The sequence below is a fragment of the Oncorhynchus tshawytscha genome, linkage group LG11, assembly GCF_018296145.1.
Source record: "Oncorhynchus tshawytscha isolate Ot180627B linkage group LG11, Otsh_v2.0, whole genome shotgun sequence".
Taxonomy (NCBI): Eukaryota; Metazoa; Chordata; class Actinopteri; order Salmoniformes; family Salmonidae; genus Oncorhynchus; species Oncorhynchus tshawytscha.
Window position 1 is genome coordinate 8774884 of NC_056439.1, and position 16660 is coordinate 8791543.

Sequence of the window (16660 nt, forward strand, 5' to 3'; positions counted from 1 at the left end):
TTGAATGTGTAGGTGTTCTAAAACTTTTCACCGGTAGTGTACAAGGTCTTGAGAGTCATCTTTTCACAGAGGGGTCATATTAGTGGGTAGCCCAAAATGCTTCAGACAGACGTTTCCGAGACGCTTTTGGGGGTCGTAGAGAATAACAGAGAACACCATCGTGCTCGTGAGTTTCATCTTTCCATAGTGGGGTCATAATAGTTTATAACGTTTGGACGCTACAGACGATTTTGTTAGAAGACTGATTTTCAGGGTGTCTCATTGTCTGACAAACACTGCTCAGGTGGGATGGGCTGAGAGTGGCTGAGGGTTGGGATTAAAAAGCTTATGTTTGGTAAAATATGATTGTTATGTATGTAAAATGTATGTATATTTAGCAGAAAAGAACTACATATATTTGTCCGCCGAAGAGTGGTAAAAAACAAACATTTACAGTGGCAAGAAAAAGGTTGTTGAACCCTTTGGAATTATCTGGATTTCTGCATAAATTGGTCCTAATATTTCATCTGAACTTCATCTAAGTCACAACAACAGGCAAACACAGTCTGCTTGTCTATATTGAATGCATCATTGAAACATTCACAGTGTAGGTTGGAAACCTAGGCTAATGACTTGTCCAAAAGCTAATTGGAGTTAGGAGTCAGCTAACCTGGAGTAAAATCATTGAGACGAGATTGGAGTGTTTACAATAAATAATGGATAATAGGATAGGCTTTTCAATAGGAGAGAGAGAGAAAAGGTCTCGCTCCAGGCGCTCGCGCATGCACAAATCTGGGGACACCTAGCTATCCACTGACGCGAAGTGATCATTCTCGCTCATTTTTCAGAACAAAAGCCTAAAACTATGTCTAAAGACTGTTCACACCCTGTGGAAGCCATAGGGAAAGGAATCTGGTTGATATCCCTTTAAATGGAGGATAGGCTTGCAATGGAACAGAGTAGTTTCAGAAAAACAGCACTCCCTGGTTGGATTTTCCTCAGGTTTTCGCCTGCGATATCAGTTCTCTTATACTCACAGACGATATTTTGACAGTTTTGGAAACTTTAGAGTGTTTTCTATCATAATCTGACAATTATATGCACATTCTAGCTTCTGGGCCTGAGAAATAGGCAGTTTACTTTGGGAACGTTTTTTATCCAAACATCAAAATACTGCCCCCTTGCTTCAAGAGGTTTTAAGCAGACTGTTTGTCTATTGTTGTGACTTAGATGAAGATCAGATCAAATTGTATGACCAATTTATGCAGAAATCCAGGTAATTCCAAAGAGTTCACATACTTTTTCTTACTACTGTAAGTGCCTTTGAACTGGGTATGGTTGTAGGTGCCAGGCACACCGTATTGTGTCAAGAACCTCAACACTGCTAGGTTGTTCATGCTCAACAGTTTCCCGTGTGTATCAAGAATGGTCCACCACCCAAAGACATCCAGCCAACTTGACACAACCGTGGGAAGCATTGGAGTCAACTTGGTCCAGCATCTCTGTGGAACGCTTCCTACACCTTATAGAGTCCATGCCCCAACATATTGAGGCTGTTCTGGGGTGCAACTCAATATTCTTCATTAATGTTTGGTATACTCAGTGTATATGCATGCATTCATCTTAGTATCAAAGCCCCGGGAAATGAAGAGAAACCACAAAGAATAAAGTACAACGCTAATATACTCTAGTTTATAGAAAACCTCTGTCATTTCCGACATTAAAGGACCTGATCACCCACTGCTCCATTGGAGCCAGGCTGTCTCTAATCACTCTGGGGTAATTGGAATTTTCTGAGGTTGGTCGTGCTGCTTGGATAAACCTGTATTAATCCAAGAGGCGTTCAAGTCGAAAATAGTCTGTTCTCCCTTTGCACCCTGAGAGAATGAAATGCCTTGCTTTAAACTCCTTATTCTAAAAACTAATTTGAAAATGACAAAATGAACAAAAATATGATCTCTATGGTCTGAAGCAGGTCTAAAACTGAGAACTCTGATTCTCTTTTTCAATTGAATTTTGGGGATATAAAGGTATACAGTGGCCATAAGGGGCAAAGTATATTTGGCGACTACAATAGAAGAAGTCAGGGGATGAAAAGGAGTGTGTGTGGGAGAGACATACAAGAGAGAAAGAACGAGGTGAGAGAGTGAATCACCTTAGTCTAGTGAGGTGCAGCTGGAGATGAAAATGTGAGGTGGACAGAGACAGGCTGTGAGCGATGACTGGAGATTGCCGATGTGACTGAAGGCGAGAGAAATGTCTTGATCATCACATCAAAATCCCCGGGCTCCACCGAGATCCCTCTATCTTCTCTTCTCGCTTTGGTCAATGGTTTGATCGAACATATTAAACCATACATTTCCCTAGCTGATTTTTACTGTTTAAAAATCTACTGTTCTGAAACATACACTGAAGTCATATGGTCTCATCTTTGCTCGTTTTTAACATATATTGCTGCATTAATGATGTGGCTAAATGTACAGTGTGTAACGATGTGCGCTGAGAGTCAGGAAGCAAGTTCAGGGAGTGAGTGTTTTAATAAATAAACAACAACAAACACAAGCAACGCACAGACATTGGAACAAATCAACGACGCCTGGGGAAGGAACCAAACGGAGTGACATATATAGGGAAGGTAATCAAGTAGGTGATAAGTCCAGGTGAGTGTCATAATATGCATAATGATGGTGACCTAGAGGCTGGAGAGGGAGCACACGTAACAGTACCCACTCCCCGACACGCGGCACCAGCTGCAGGACGCCGACCAAGATGACGATCCAGGGGATCAGGAGCGGACCGGTCACTTCTGCTAAGGCGCGGGAACCTGTCGATCCAGCTGAGGCACGGGAGCATGGTGACCTAGAATGCCGGAGAGAGAGCATACTTGACAGTACCCCATCCCCGGCGTGTTCAGCTCCAGCCGCAGGACGCCAACCACAGGGACGATCCCAGGGATCAGGAGCGGACCGGTCGCCTCCGCTGAGGCGCAGACACCTGACGAACCGGCTGAGGCGTAAGAGCCTGATGAGCCAGCTGAGACCTCCCTGGTTGCCTTGGACGAGGCACAAGAACCTGCTCACGCAGCTGAGGCATGGGAGCCTATCGAGCCTGCTGAGGTATGGAAACCCATCGAGCCAGCTGAGGCAGGGGAACCCGTCGAAGCTGCCGAGGCATGGGAATCTGACAAACCGGCTGAGGCCTCCCAGGTAGCTCCGGTTGACACCCAGACCCGACATCACCTCCAAAAAGAAGGGGGAAAAACACTCCCTGATGCTTGGTGAGGCGTTATTCTGCAACAATGTGTGTTGAGAGTCCGGAAGAAAGTTCAGGGAGTGAGTGTTTTAATAAATAAATGCAACTAAATACAAGACAAGAAACACAAACAACGCACAGACATGACACTGGAACAGAAAGAATGATGCCTGGGGAAGGAACCAGAGGGAGTGACATATATTGAGAAGGCAATCAAGGAGGGGATGGAGTCCAGGTAAGTGTCATAATAAGCATAATGATGGTGACAGGTGTGCACCACAACGAGCAGCCTTTTGTGACACAGTGTGACATCTGAGATTGAAGCAAGAGTCCTGCTGAGACTAAGGCTGTAATAATATGGACACCGTATGTATGCGTTTTTAATTAGCTTATAAATGATATAAATCAGGAAGGGGCATGGCGATGGTTGCTACAATATATATACAGTATATTTTTTCTCTCATTTTTTAGTTCTAAATTTTACTCCCTTTTTTTTCCCAAATTTCGTGGTATCCAATTGTTAGTAGTTACTATCTTGTCTCATCGCTACAACTCCCGTAGGGGCTCGAGAGAGACGAAGGTTGAAAATCATGCGTCCTCCGATACACAACCCAACCAAGCCACACTTCTTCTTAACACAGCGCACATCCAGCCCGGAAGTCAGCCGCACCAATGTGTCGGAGGAAACACCGTGCGACACAGGATGTTTGCTACAATTTGAACACAGGCCTTAACCGTGGTATACTGGCCATTTATACAACGGGTGGAACTAATCCTGATTGCTGATTGGGTGAGAGAGTGAACGTTAGCCGTGGTATATTGGCCATTTATACATCATCCTGAATGCTGATTGGTTAATAGCTCATTTCAGCTGTTGTATATTCCACAAGTTACCACCTGCTAAATATATGAAGTTTAAATGCCTATTTACTCTGTTCTATCTGACTGCACAATCCACTGTCTCATCAGCCCTGGCAGGGAAGTTATAAACTTTATCTCCACTTCGAAAAGCATCTAGACATTATCTCTTACAGTACTTTAAGACTAACATTTAGTTTTCAACAGCGGAGATTTGAATAAACCTTACTGTCTATATCTCTGTTTGCAACATTGTTTCAATATTCAAATTCAATCTCCAACTGTCCCATAGTAATGTAATGAACGTGTAGGGGTCGGGAGTCGGGACAAAAAAAAAGGCAGGCAGCGTTTCTCAGCCAGTCGAAATCCTGAATCAGCTGGCATCATTTTTATGGGATATATACAAAGAAATGTCAATTGAAAAAAGGTAAAACAAAACTAAGTGCAGCTAGTTTGCAGTCTTTCCAGTTTCAGTTTGAAGTGATTGTGTTAGCTGTATTGTTGGCTAGCTCTTCTGAACAACAGTGTCCCAACGAGAGAGCACATTTTCTGCCAGGCGAAATCGTGCCTCATTAGCTCATTGTAATGGATATAGCCAAATAAATGTCACAAGAAAACAGCTTAAATAAATGCAGCTACTGTTGTTATTCTGTCTGCACTGTTTGACGTGACTGTAAGTTAGCAGTAGTTGGCTAGCTAGGAAGCAAGGGATAAGAATGTTGCCAGCCAGTAAGGAAATGGAGTATTTAGACTGAACGACTGAGTCGCGTCCATAGATACAGAACAAAAAGAACGACGACTGGGTCTTGCAACCCTAGATTTGTGTTGGGACTAAATAATGATTTTAATGACAATATCTCGATCATTATTTGAATATGTTGGTAACCCGTTGTATAAAAGTGATAATGCCCTCGAAGCCGGTGTTTGTTGGATATATTGGCATGGTTTGCCGGTTCGCCGACTTGGTCTCGGGCCTAACAACACCCGTGCCAATATATCCAACAAACACTGGCTTCTCTGAGGAGCCTTATTGCTATTATAAACTGGTTACCAACGTAATTAGAGCCGTAAAACTAAGTGTTTTGTCATACCCGTGGTATACGGTATGATATAGCATGGCTTTCAGCCAATCAGCATTCAGGCCCTGACCCACCCAATTTATACTTTAGAATACCCTTATCCAAAACGAAGTACTATATAATAAGGTAGCAGGTAGTCAACCACCAATTGTGCAAGTTCTCCCACTTAAAAAGATGAGAGGCCTGTAATTTTCGTCATAGGTACACTTCAACTATGACAGACAAAATGAGAAAAGAAAATCCAGAAAATCACATTGTAGGATTTTTAATGAATTTATTTGCAAATTATGGTGGAAAATAAGTATTTGGTCAATAACAAAAGTTTCTCAATACTTTGTTATATACCCTTTGTTGGCAATGACAGAGGTCAAACGTTTTCTGTAAGTCTTCACAAGGTTTTCACACACTGTTGCTGGTATTTTGGCCCATTCCTCCATGCAGATCTCCTCTAGAGCAGTGATGTTTTGGGGCTGTTGCTGGGCAACACGGACTTTCAACTCCCTCCAAAGATTTTCTATGGGGTTGGTTGAGATCTGGAGACTGGCTAGGCCACTCCAGGACCTTGAAATGCTTCTTACGAAGCCACTCCTTCGTGGCGGTGTGTTTGGGATCATTGTCATGCTGAAAGACCCAGCCACATTTCATCTTCAATGCCCTTGCTGATGGAAGGTTTTCACTCAAAATCTCACGATACATGGCCCCATTCATTCTTTCCTTTACACGGATCAGTCGTCTACAGCCCCAAAGCATGATGTTTCCACCCCCATGCTTCACAGTAGGTATGGTGTTCTTTGGATGCAACTCAGCATTCTTTGTCCTCAAAACATGACGAGTTGAGTTTTTACCAAAAAGTTATATTTTGGTTTCATCTGACCATATGACATTCTCCAAATCTTCTTCTGGATCATCCAAATGCTCTCTAGCAAACTTCAGACGGGCCTGGACATGTACTGGCTTAAGCAGGGGGACATGTCTGGCACTGCAGGATTTGAGTCCCTGGCGGCGTAGTGTGTTACTGATGGTAGGCTTTGTTACTTTGGTCCCAGCTCTCTGCAGGTCATTCACTAGGTCCCCCCGTGTGGTTCTGGGATTTTTGCTCACCGTTGTGATCATTTTGACCCCACGGGGTGAGATCTTGCGTGGAGCCCCAGATCGAGGGAGATTATCAGTGGTCTTGTATGTCTTCCATTTCCTAATAATTGCTCCCATAGTTGATTTCTTCAAACCAAGCTGCTTACCTATTGCAGATTCAGTCTTCCCAGCCTGGTGCAGGTCTACAATTTTGTTTCTGGTGTCCTTTGACAGCTCTTTGGTCTTGGCCATAGTGGAGTTTGGAGTGTGACTGTTTGAGGTTGTGGACAGGTGTCTTTTATACTGATAACAAGTTCAAACAGGTGCCATTAATACAGGTAACGAGTGGAGGACAGAGGAGCCTCTTAAAGAAGAAGTTACAGGTCTGTGAGAGCCAGAAATCTTGCTTGTTTGTAGGTGACCAAATACTTATTTTCCACCATAATTTGCAAATAAATTCATTAAAAAATCCTACAATGTGATTTTCTGGAATTTCTTTTCTAATTTTGTCTGTCATAGTTGAAGTGTACCAATGATGAAAATTACAGGCCTCTCTCATCTTTTTTAGTGGGAGAACTTGAACAATTGGTGGCTGACTAAATACTTTTTTGCCCCACTGTATATGCAGTTATGACATACTTGCCACTTTCAATGTCAAGTGCACATCAAAAAAACTTTATTATTATTTATTAAATTTATTAAATTATTTTTGCCCCAGTGCTAAGTACAACATAGTAGCCTGTAATTACTGTACAAAATTATAGCGCCACTATAATTTAAAGAGTTGCTAAAAAAGACACTTCTCACCAAACATGAGATAGTTATATCATCTGGGTGATGTATGTACGTAGGGGGCTATTTTGCTTCCGTGCTTGGTTGGAACTGCAAACTGTGAAATTATTTTTGTCCATTTTCATTAGTGTTCGTATTGTTTAAATAGATTTGAACAGGCACAGTGATGGTCCTACTGGGCCTAACAAGGTGTGGATGGCACTGACACAACGAATGCATCCCAAATGGCACCCTATGCCCTATAAAATATGGGCAAGCTATGGGCCCTGATCAAAAGTAGCACGCTATAAAAGGAACGGGGTGCCATTTGGGAAGCGCTGACACACGGTCTTGTTCCAAGCTGTCTGTGCCACATGGTTTCTGTGATTTAGCGGTTTCCTTATCCCAGAAGCATCTGCCAAAACATGCTCAATGTCACACTTCACCTGACCTGAGCTCTACACGCACACTCGCAGGAATGCGCTCATGCACATACAAGCGCACACAAGGGTGCCCGCAAAGACTTACAATGTGACACTGTGTTCGTAATAATGCGTCTGCTGGCATGAGATCTACTTTAGGCCTACTGTTAAGACAAGGCAACTTTTGAATATTATTTCTGTTATTATATGACTGACACAACAGATTACCACTGAACACAGTCACATGGTGCCAATATTGTTCCTCCCACGCCACATTCAACATCCCACGTTGGAACGGGCAGAGTCAATATCGTTCCCCTTTGTTACGGATAATCGGATAAGCACGATATGCATAATTTGCTGGACTGGATTATCAACGTGTAACATTGCAATGCAGCTAAACCAACTGTGTTGCGAAGCTTGACGCATACCAGGACTTTGACATTTTTTCTCTATCCCAGGACTTCAGGAGGACTTGTGTGTCGCCCTGTTCTAACATCCCCATCTTCTCATTGTCCTACTCTCCTTCTCTCAACCGCTCCCTTCTCCTTTCCATCCCCATCCCCCTTTCTCCCCCCCCTCTCCACTTCCCAGCTCCTCTTATAGTATGTTTTTCCCTCCTCTCCTCTTCCATTCCCCTCTTCCCCCCCATCTCCTCTCACTTCCCCCTCCCCTATCCTCTCACCTACCTTCTACTGTCATTCTCCCCTCACACCTGCTCCCCACTCCTCCAGACCCAGTCTTTCACACTGGGGCAAGCACCATTCATTTCACAAACGTGCTCACTGCTTCGGGGGAGCCTGAGCAATGGTAGAGACATTGTGGGTCAACGATGCTTGAGCCTCGCAGGTATCAACCTTGGTCTCGATTATATCTAACCTCTGTGTACCCTTAAACCTCTGAGTTTTCATAAGTTCAACGCTTGTCAAGGAGGAGTGACTCATCTGCCCCCTAGTTCTGTTTCGAAATTATCTTTGGCCTCTACTCTCATATAGGCATCAATATTTAGTTTTGCCTCTAAGCTTTTGTTCATAAAGACAAGAGCAGCAGTCACGACTCCTTTCAACTGCAGATGTACTTATTTCCTCAGTCATCCTCCCTCCACCACAGGCAGGGTTTGCATCTACTGTATATACAGATCTGGAATCATTTTATCCCAGCCAAATCTAAACCGCAACCACTGGGGAGCTAAAGCACCAACCTGATCTCAGATCAGCTCCTGAAGGATAGAAACCTGAACCTGCATTTACCACAAAATGTTTCTTTTTTTTCTCCCGGCTCGTCCTGTTTAGTTAACCTTTTACCATCGCGATGCACTAAGTGATGCAGCTAATGTGGATGTAGCTGTAGGCTGTTTGAAATAAACATGTGCAACTGCTATATCTGTCTTGTGTTGTTCAAGTGAGAGCGAGAGCGAGAGAGGCAGCCAGAGGAAGAGATGGAAGGTAATTCCAGAGGGAGGGGTCAAAGGAAAAAAAGAACGACACGTGTTCTAAGTGTGTACTATAGTGCCTTCAGAAAGTACTCACACCCTTTTGACTTTTTCCTCCATATTGTTTTGTTAATTGAAGCCTGCATTTAAAACGTATTAAATAGAGATTTTGTGTCACTAGCCTACACACAATACCCCACAATGTCACAGTGGAATTGTGCTTCTGGAAACTTTTACAAGTGAATTAAAAAAGAAAAGCCGAAAAGTCTTGAGTCAATAAGTATTCGGCCCTTTTGTTATAGCAAGCATAAATCAATTCAGGAATAGAACTGGGCTTTAACAAGTCACAATGCATTTCATGGAGTCGAGATTTTTGAATGAGTTACCTTATCTCTGTACCCCACACATACCTTATCTCTGTACCCCACACATACAATTATCTGTAAGGTCCCTCCTCAGTCGAGCAGTGAATTTCAAACATAGATTAAACCGCAAAGACCAGGGAGGTTTTCCAACGCCTCACAAAGAAGGGCACCTATTAGTAGATGGCAATACATACATGTATTTTTATTTTCTTACTTGGCTCAGTCTGCTTTCCACCAGACACTGGGAGACAAATTCATCTTCCGGCAGGAAAATAGCCTAAAACACTTGTTCAAATACACACTGAAGTTGCTTAAGACTTGAAAATGGTTTTCTAGCATTGATCAACAATTTGCCCGTGTGGAACAATTCCTCAACCCACAAAGGCATTGGATCACAGAAAAGCACAGAAATGGGTCTGGAGATGACTACATAAATCCAATACATGATGATGATGATGATGATGATGATGATGATGATTTAGCAAATGCTCTCATCCACTGTGACTTACAAAATACAGTGCATTCAACTAAGGTAAATTAGAACATCCACATCACAGTCATTATAGGTAAAAACCTTCCAAACAGATAATGATAATGACAATTGCTTGTCACTGTTGGTTTTGTATCTTATTATCAAAAACGAGGGAATTCATTCAAAAGACAAACATTCTCGCAAAATGGAAATTAACCTCGAAGATGCTTCGTTAGGCCCAGCAACCTCATTACCATCATTGTTGATAGTCCGGATATGACTCAGCATAATACAATACATATTAAAAAAGTCACCTCTTGAGTTACTACATAATTACCAACCACTGTTTCTCCACTATTCGAGTAGTATTCGTGTGCGCAGATTCATTTCAGAAGCCTTCGTGAATTATTCAGACGAAATCACTCTGCGAAGTCAATGGTGATTTAACACGGATGTACAGCATTAGTTATTACTCTCGCTATAGATGGACCCCCATTAGTTCCAGTTCCCCATCAAAGGATATTAAATGCTCTTGCATTGCTTTACATCATCAGCAGGCCATGGCTGACGAGGGCCTCGGTGGACCAACAGCGTCACTGCACGGGAAAACCAAGCCGTGACGCGGCCAAACGAGAACTAAGGAACTACTTTGATAGGAACTACTTTTGACAGTAAAGCTTCTCTTGTTTGGTGTCGACACCTGTTGACGTGTGACACTGATGAGAACTGACAATGATGGACTGATCCAGTCTGGTTTGTGTTTTTCTTTTTTAGACGCTTGTGGAGTACAATGAAAAGGCAATGGGATTTTCAAACAGGTCCTATGAAAGGGCCTCATCAACAGATGGGGACAAGTATCACAGAAGATTTCAGTAACAAATGCACTTCAAAGACCCTTTTAAAAATTTTTTTTTTACATATTGTCATGTTAAAAAAATGGTTTCATCCTGTTGATACGTGTTGCGTGCTCAAACGTTGTCTGTGATGTCTTCAGTACTATCTACAGCTTTCAGCTTCCCCTGTATGTCTCACAATAGTCACATCTCCCATATCATTTGTTTCAAAGATACTAAGCAACACTGTATTAGATGATTCCGTATTAGAAGATAAACTCCTTCCAGTAGAGCAGTAGCTGCTCATTGTAATCTGCGCATGAAATTTTCAAGAAGCGCGTCAATTCATATTCATGAATTATTGAGAACTTGTGGGAAATATTGCCAAAGTGCGTTGCCATGCAAATGAGAAGATAATGGCTTTTATGAGCCCCCGCTAAAAATAGATGATGATGTTCAGTGAGAAATAGACAAAAAGAAAGAGGGTGTGTTGGGGGGGGGGAAAGATGTGGGGAATGCTGGGGGAGGCACAGAAAGAGGGTGGGGTGGGGGAGAAGAGGAGGGGGAGTGATGTTGGGGAAACGGGAGAGCATGAGGGAAGGAAGTTGGAGGGAGAGACTGAGATAAAGTACATATAGGGAGGTAGAAAACAAAATGGTGGTGGTAGAAGAGGAGGGCGGGGGTGACGGTGGTGGGAAATGTACACACCGAAAACGCGGGAGGGAGGGAAATACATTAGGAGGGACATAGAATGGAAAATAAAGAAAGGCAGGAAGAAAATGGATTAAAAAAAACAACTTTGAAATGAGAAGGAGGAAGCGCTCGAGAGGAAAGTACAGAGAGGGTGGGAGGAAACGATAGAGGGGAAGATGAAAAAGTAAAGAGAGAAGCTCCACGGGTGAGATCATACGAGACATTCTTGAATGTTTTTGTAAGCCGCTTTGTCAAAAGCGGTGGTTTTAAAGGATGACTGTGATGGGAAAAAGGTGGAGAGGTGGAAACATTCTTATCTCTGCTCTGAGAAATCGAACTCATCTTTCGCCCAAGGATTAGTTTCGATATAGGCTTTGGGTAAATAACGTTGGCCCACATCTTGGACAGTTGAATAGATTGATGATGATACCATATGTCCTTTTTCACTTCGTAGAAAGAGACAGATTGTCAACCTATGGGATCTGGTTAATCATGGTAAAAACAATATATGCTAAATATGCTCAGAGAAAAGTAAGGTTTGGCAAATGAATCCTGATTTTTGCAGGTTCAATACATTAAGCCTACAAGATATGACATTATTTCATCCTACAGTACACACACATCCCATGAGTATGACCCAGAATGTATGAAATGTAAATACATTAATAAGCATAATTTATGTTGTCATGAGTCAAGACATGCCTTAAAACCACAGTCGATATACCATCAGGAACCGCCTTCAAGATACGTGAAGGGAATTGGTCTTTTCTCATTTATCTTTTATACATTTATTTGCTAATTTATTTGGACTGGCCAGACCTGATCTAAAGATCCTTCACTTTCTTCAAAGAGCTTCTCAAAAGGTGTAGTGCGCTGTGTAACGCTCCGGGTGTCGTGGGTGTGGAGTCAGACGCAGGAAACAGAGTGCGATGCTGTGCTCTTTAATGCACAAAACACAGGGTGCTTACAACCAAAATGCACGACCAGGAACAAACACGTTCCTCTACTACAAAACAGAAGGTCACAATAATTAATCCCGCACAAAGAACCAGGCGGACCGGCTGACTAATAAAGCCTCACTAATTATACCCAACTCAAAACAGGTGTACTCAATAAACACATAAGGAGGGCGAGGAAAGAATCAGTGGCAGCTAGTAGGCCGGCGACGACGACCGCCGAGCGCCACCCGAACGGGATGGGGAGCCACCTTTGGTCGGAGTCATGACACGCTGTGTCGCTCGGAATAACCATTTTGTCTGTTAATCTTGACAGCTAGCCGCCAAGCAGTCGAAAGAGAACCTGATCAGAAATCTAATTCCAGATGAACATCTACATCTCTCCACCGAGAGGTCTCAGCATCAACCTTCTAACAGAGTCGGGTTTAAAGAGGTAGACGAGGGTCGCAAATCTAAATGAGCATCGATTTCCATACCGAGGAACTCAACATGTGTTCTGCTCAAGCTAATTGCATTCCTCCTAATACATTTGAATGATTAAGAAATCACAGGTGTGCGTCAAATGTGTTACAGGCGGCCCTTTGATGTGGAAAATACCATGATGGTAGGCCTATATGTTATATTAGATAAGGCTCTGGGGGGGTTCAGAGAATCCATGCTCTGCCTGCATGATTCTAGATTAGCGTGTTTGAAATGGACTGAGTGATAAATAGTAATTATAGTGCAGTCTACAGGTGGGAGTGCACTCCGTCACCTGTGTGCTTGTGTGTGTGCTTGGTTCACCTAAATCAAGTTAGACTGTTAGTGCCTCGAACAGCAAAGGTGTATGGAAGAAATGCATACAGGATTGATACTGTAACCTGGAGTGGTTTATCTTGCCTGAGTATAATGTGCATTGATAATGCCCAAGGCATCAGTGAATTTGTTTTTCCCTCATGCTTCTGGCATTTATCTATCGAGATGCCATCAGGTATGACCCAGAGATGAACAAAGATGAGATATATCTCTCAAGATTCCATGCCTGTCAGACCTCCTTCAAAATAAAACCCTGCGACGAAGCTGGCATATGCCTTAACGATGAAAAGAACTACTGAGAGACAAAGAGTTATATAGTTGACTGTATGTGTTTTGGCTGGTGGCTAAAACGATGGCTCTCTCAAACAGACAGGAACACACACATTTTCAAACTCACACAGGCCCTGATTCCAAAAGACAGGCGCCTGTGCCATTAGCCACTCCCACCAATTAGCCACTCCCACCAATTAGCCACTCCCACCAATCAGCCACTCCCACCAATCAGCCACTCCCACCAATCAGCCACTCCGATGAGCAATGCAATTAACTGGAACTGTTTGACACAGACAATGCCGGCTATGGATGAAATGAATGAGGAATTGAAGTATAAAGTAAACACATTGCTTTTACAATAATCAAACGTTTAACATGTCAATAAATGCTTTGAATAAATATGTTTCAAAATAGTAATTCATCTCACGTTCACATGCTAGTCGAAACTAGGACACTCCGAAATTTCGGACTCGCTAACTGGTTGAACGCGGCACGTGTATAACTACAAGCAGTTAGCAAGTAGGACATTTCCAAGTTTCCTAGTTCTGACTAGCAAACACGACAATAGTCCACAGGGAAGGGCTTCCCTTCACAAACCCCTTCCTTCAAAAGGCAGAAATGCCTTTTGTTACAGTATTACTTCATATAATCCATTACGATTGGCAACTACATATACCAAAGAACACAAACTGGTGCTTCTTTCAATGAAAGAAGCTATAGGTCATTATAATATAATTACATTGTCTTCTCATTTCTAAGCACCGGTAAATGTTGGACTGTAAAATAAAGGATAAACAATTCCAACGCAGCTGGATCATTCTTTGGACAATTCAGACGTAGTTCCCTGGTCATTTGTAAGAGGCATACTACATTTTGAAAGGCGCAATTCATATTCAAAGGGACTTTTCGAGTAAACAAAGTCATTCTCGAGTGCGGTAACACATCCGTGAAGTTGACAGACCCGTTTGAGATAATACACGGTTGTTTCTGTACAGATGGAGATTACCAGGAGTCACACCAAGGTTAACCATGTTTCTCCCTCTCCGCTAAAGTACATTGAAGACCAAAAGAGACATCGCTTCTGAGCCTTAAAATGCTTGCCGCATAGAAATGGCAGTTATTTTATCCACATTTAGCGAACCTAAAATGTTGCTTTTGATACCAACAGCACCAAAAACATTCAGTCCAATGTGTTCAGATATTAATCATTCTCATTGTGCATTTGCAGATTTCGATTAGTTAAAACAGGCATTTATTACATCAGTTCAGCCTTTTTCACTTTTAATCCCGTTGGGCCACTACATTTAGAAGATTCCACCAGGATGGTGGAAAAACAGGCATCTGGAAGTGAAGTCCCATTATAGTCCCCCCGAGCAGTTAACTACCTGGCAAAAAGTTCATTGCCACAGCGTTAATGGACGTTTAAATGTCAAACACTTCTATGTAGCCTCCTTTACACCTTTTCTGTCTGTGTCTCAGAGCCAAAAAAAGAGACGCATTGGCTTGGGTTGGCAGAGCCGAGAACAAATTGATTTATTTATTTAATTCCGCGGCAACTGGATATAACCAGTGAGCCTGCCAGAATTAATGAATCTCAAAATGCAATGAAATCATCATTCTTTCAGAACCATTTCCCCGCTGTTTCCTCTCGAGGTCTTGCAGTCGTCTCTGTGTGTCTCGCTGCCAACTTCCAGCACCAATCTGAGGCGCAATCCACGACAATCATAAATCATCTTTGAGCAAAGCCCTAGGAGCTAATGGAGAACAAGCATGGCACCATTTTCAATTCACTAGTAGCTGTCTGCAGGGCCTACGACATGTCATTGATATGGCACACTGATGGCCCCATGCGCCCTTTCTATTCAAGAATTGCATTGTTTTGTACCTTTTCAAACCAATACCCACTGCCATAATTGATTGGTTGATTGATTTTTTTTGATTGATTCATTGATTAATTGATGATATTGTGCCTTCACTCTCATACCTGTCTGGCAAATGCTGAATAAATCAATAATAAAATGAACAAGGAGGAAACTAAGTTGGGCCCAACAAATCATTTTAAAACACTCAACACTTGAAGTTGAAGAGAAAAGAACATGTTTTGAACGTGTTGAGAAAAAAAGTTGGATTAATTGAGAATTGGGAATATTTGATTGAAAACCAAATTTTGAAAAATAACAAAAGAAACGTGTGACATTGATGTCAAACTGAATGGGAAAGATGAAACATAGCTCTTAATAGTGAAAGCATAATTAGGCTCGGTTTCTTTCTCTTGTTGACTGAAGTATGTTGCTGGATGATTGCTGCTAGTTTGATTGACATCAGGCTCCACACTGTCTTTAATCCATCTGTTTTTGAGTTGAACGTACATTTTTGATCTCTCAAGTCAACATTTTGACCAAGACTAAAAATAATATAAGGAACAATGGGGGAGCCTGAGAAGAAATGGTTTGTAGAATGAGTAATAACATAGAATACTGCCTCCTTGATATCTATTTAGTCTTCCGTGACATGTGCATGGTGCCTTTAGATATGCCTGGTGACAAAGCTGCTGCTCTAAAGTATTTCATCTCAAATCAAACTTTATTTGCCACATGCGTCGAATACAACAAGTGTAGACCTCTCCGTGAAATGCTTACTTACAAGCCCTTAACAAACAGTGCAGTTCAAGAAGATTTAAGAAGATTTTTACCAAATAAACTAAAGTAAAAAATAATAAAAAGTAACACAATAAAATAACAATAACGAGGCTATATATGGGGGGGTACCGGTACAGAGTCAGTGTGCGGGGGTACAGGTTATTTGAGGTAATGTGTTCATGTAGGTAGGGGTGAAGTTCCTACGCATAGATAATAAACAGCGAGTAGCACCAGTGTACAAAACCCATTGGAGGGGGTCAATGTAAATAGTCCGGTGGCAATTTGATTAATTGTTCAACAGTCTTATGTTTTGGGGGAAGAAGCTGTTAAGGAGCCTTTTGGTCCTAGAAATCCCCACCCCTCGTCTTAACTTCTTGCGTCGAGCCATCCCAGATCCGGGATCGTGAATACAGCCTCAAGCTCATTACCATAACGCAACGTTAACTATTCATGAAAATCGCAAATGAAATGAAATTAATATGCTAGCTCTCAAGCTTAGCCTTTTGTTAACAACACTGTCATCTTAGATTTTCAAAATATGCTTCTCAACCATAGCAAAACAAGCATTTGTGTAACAGCTAGCGCAGCTAGCGTAGCATTTAGCGTTAGCATCAGCAGGCAACATTTTCACAAAAACCAGAAAATCATTCAAATAAAATCATTACCTTTGAAGAACTTCAGATGTTTTCAATGAGGAGACGCTCAGTTTTTCCTGAAAGATTATTTGTTTAGGAGAAATTGCTCCGTTTGGTGCGTCACGTTTGGCTACC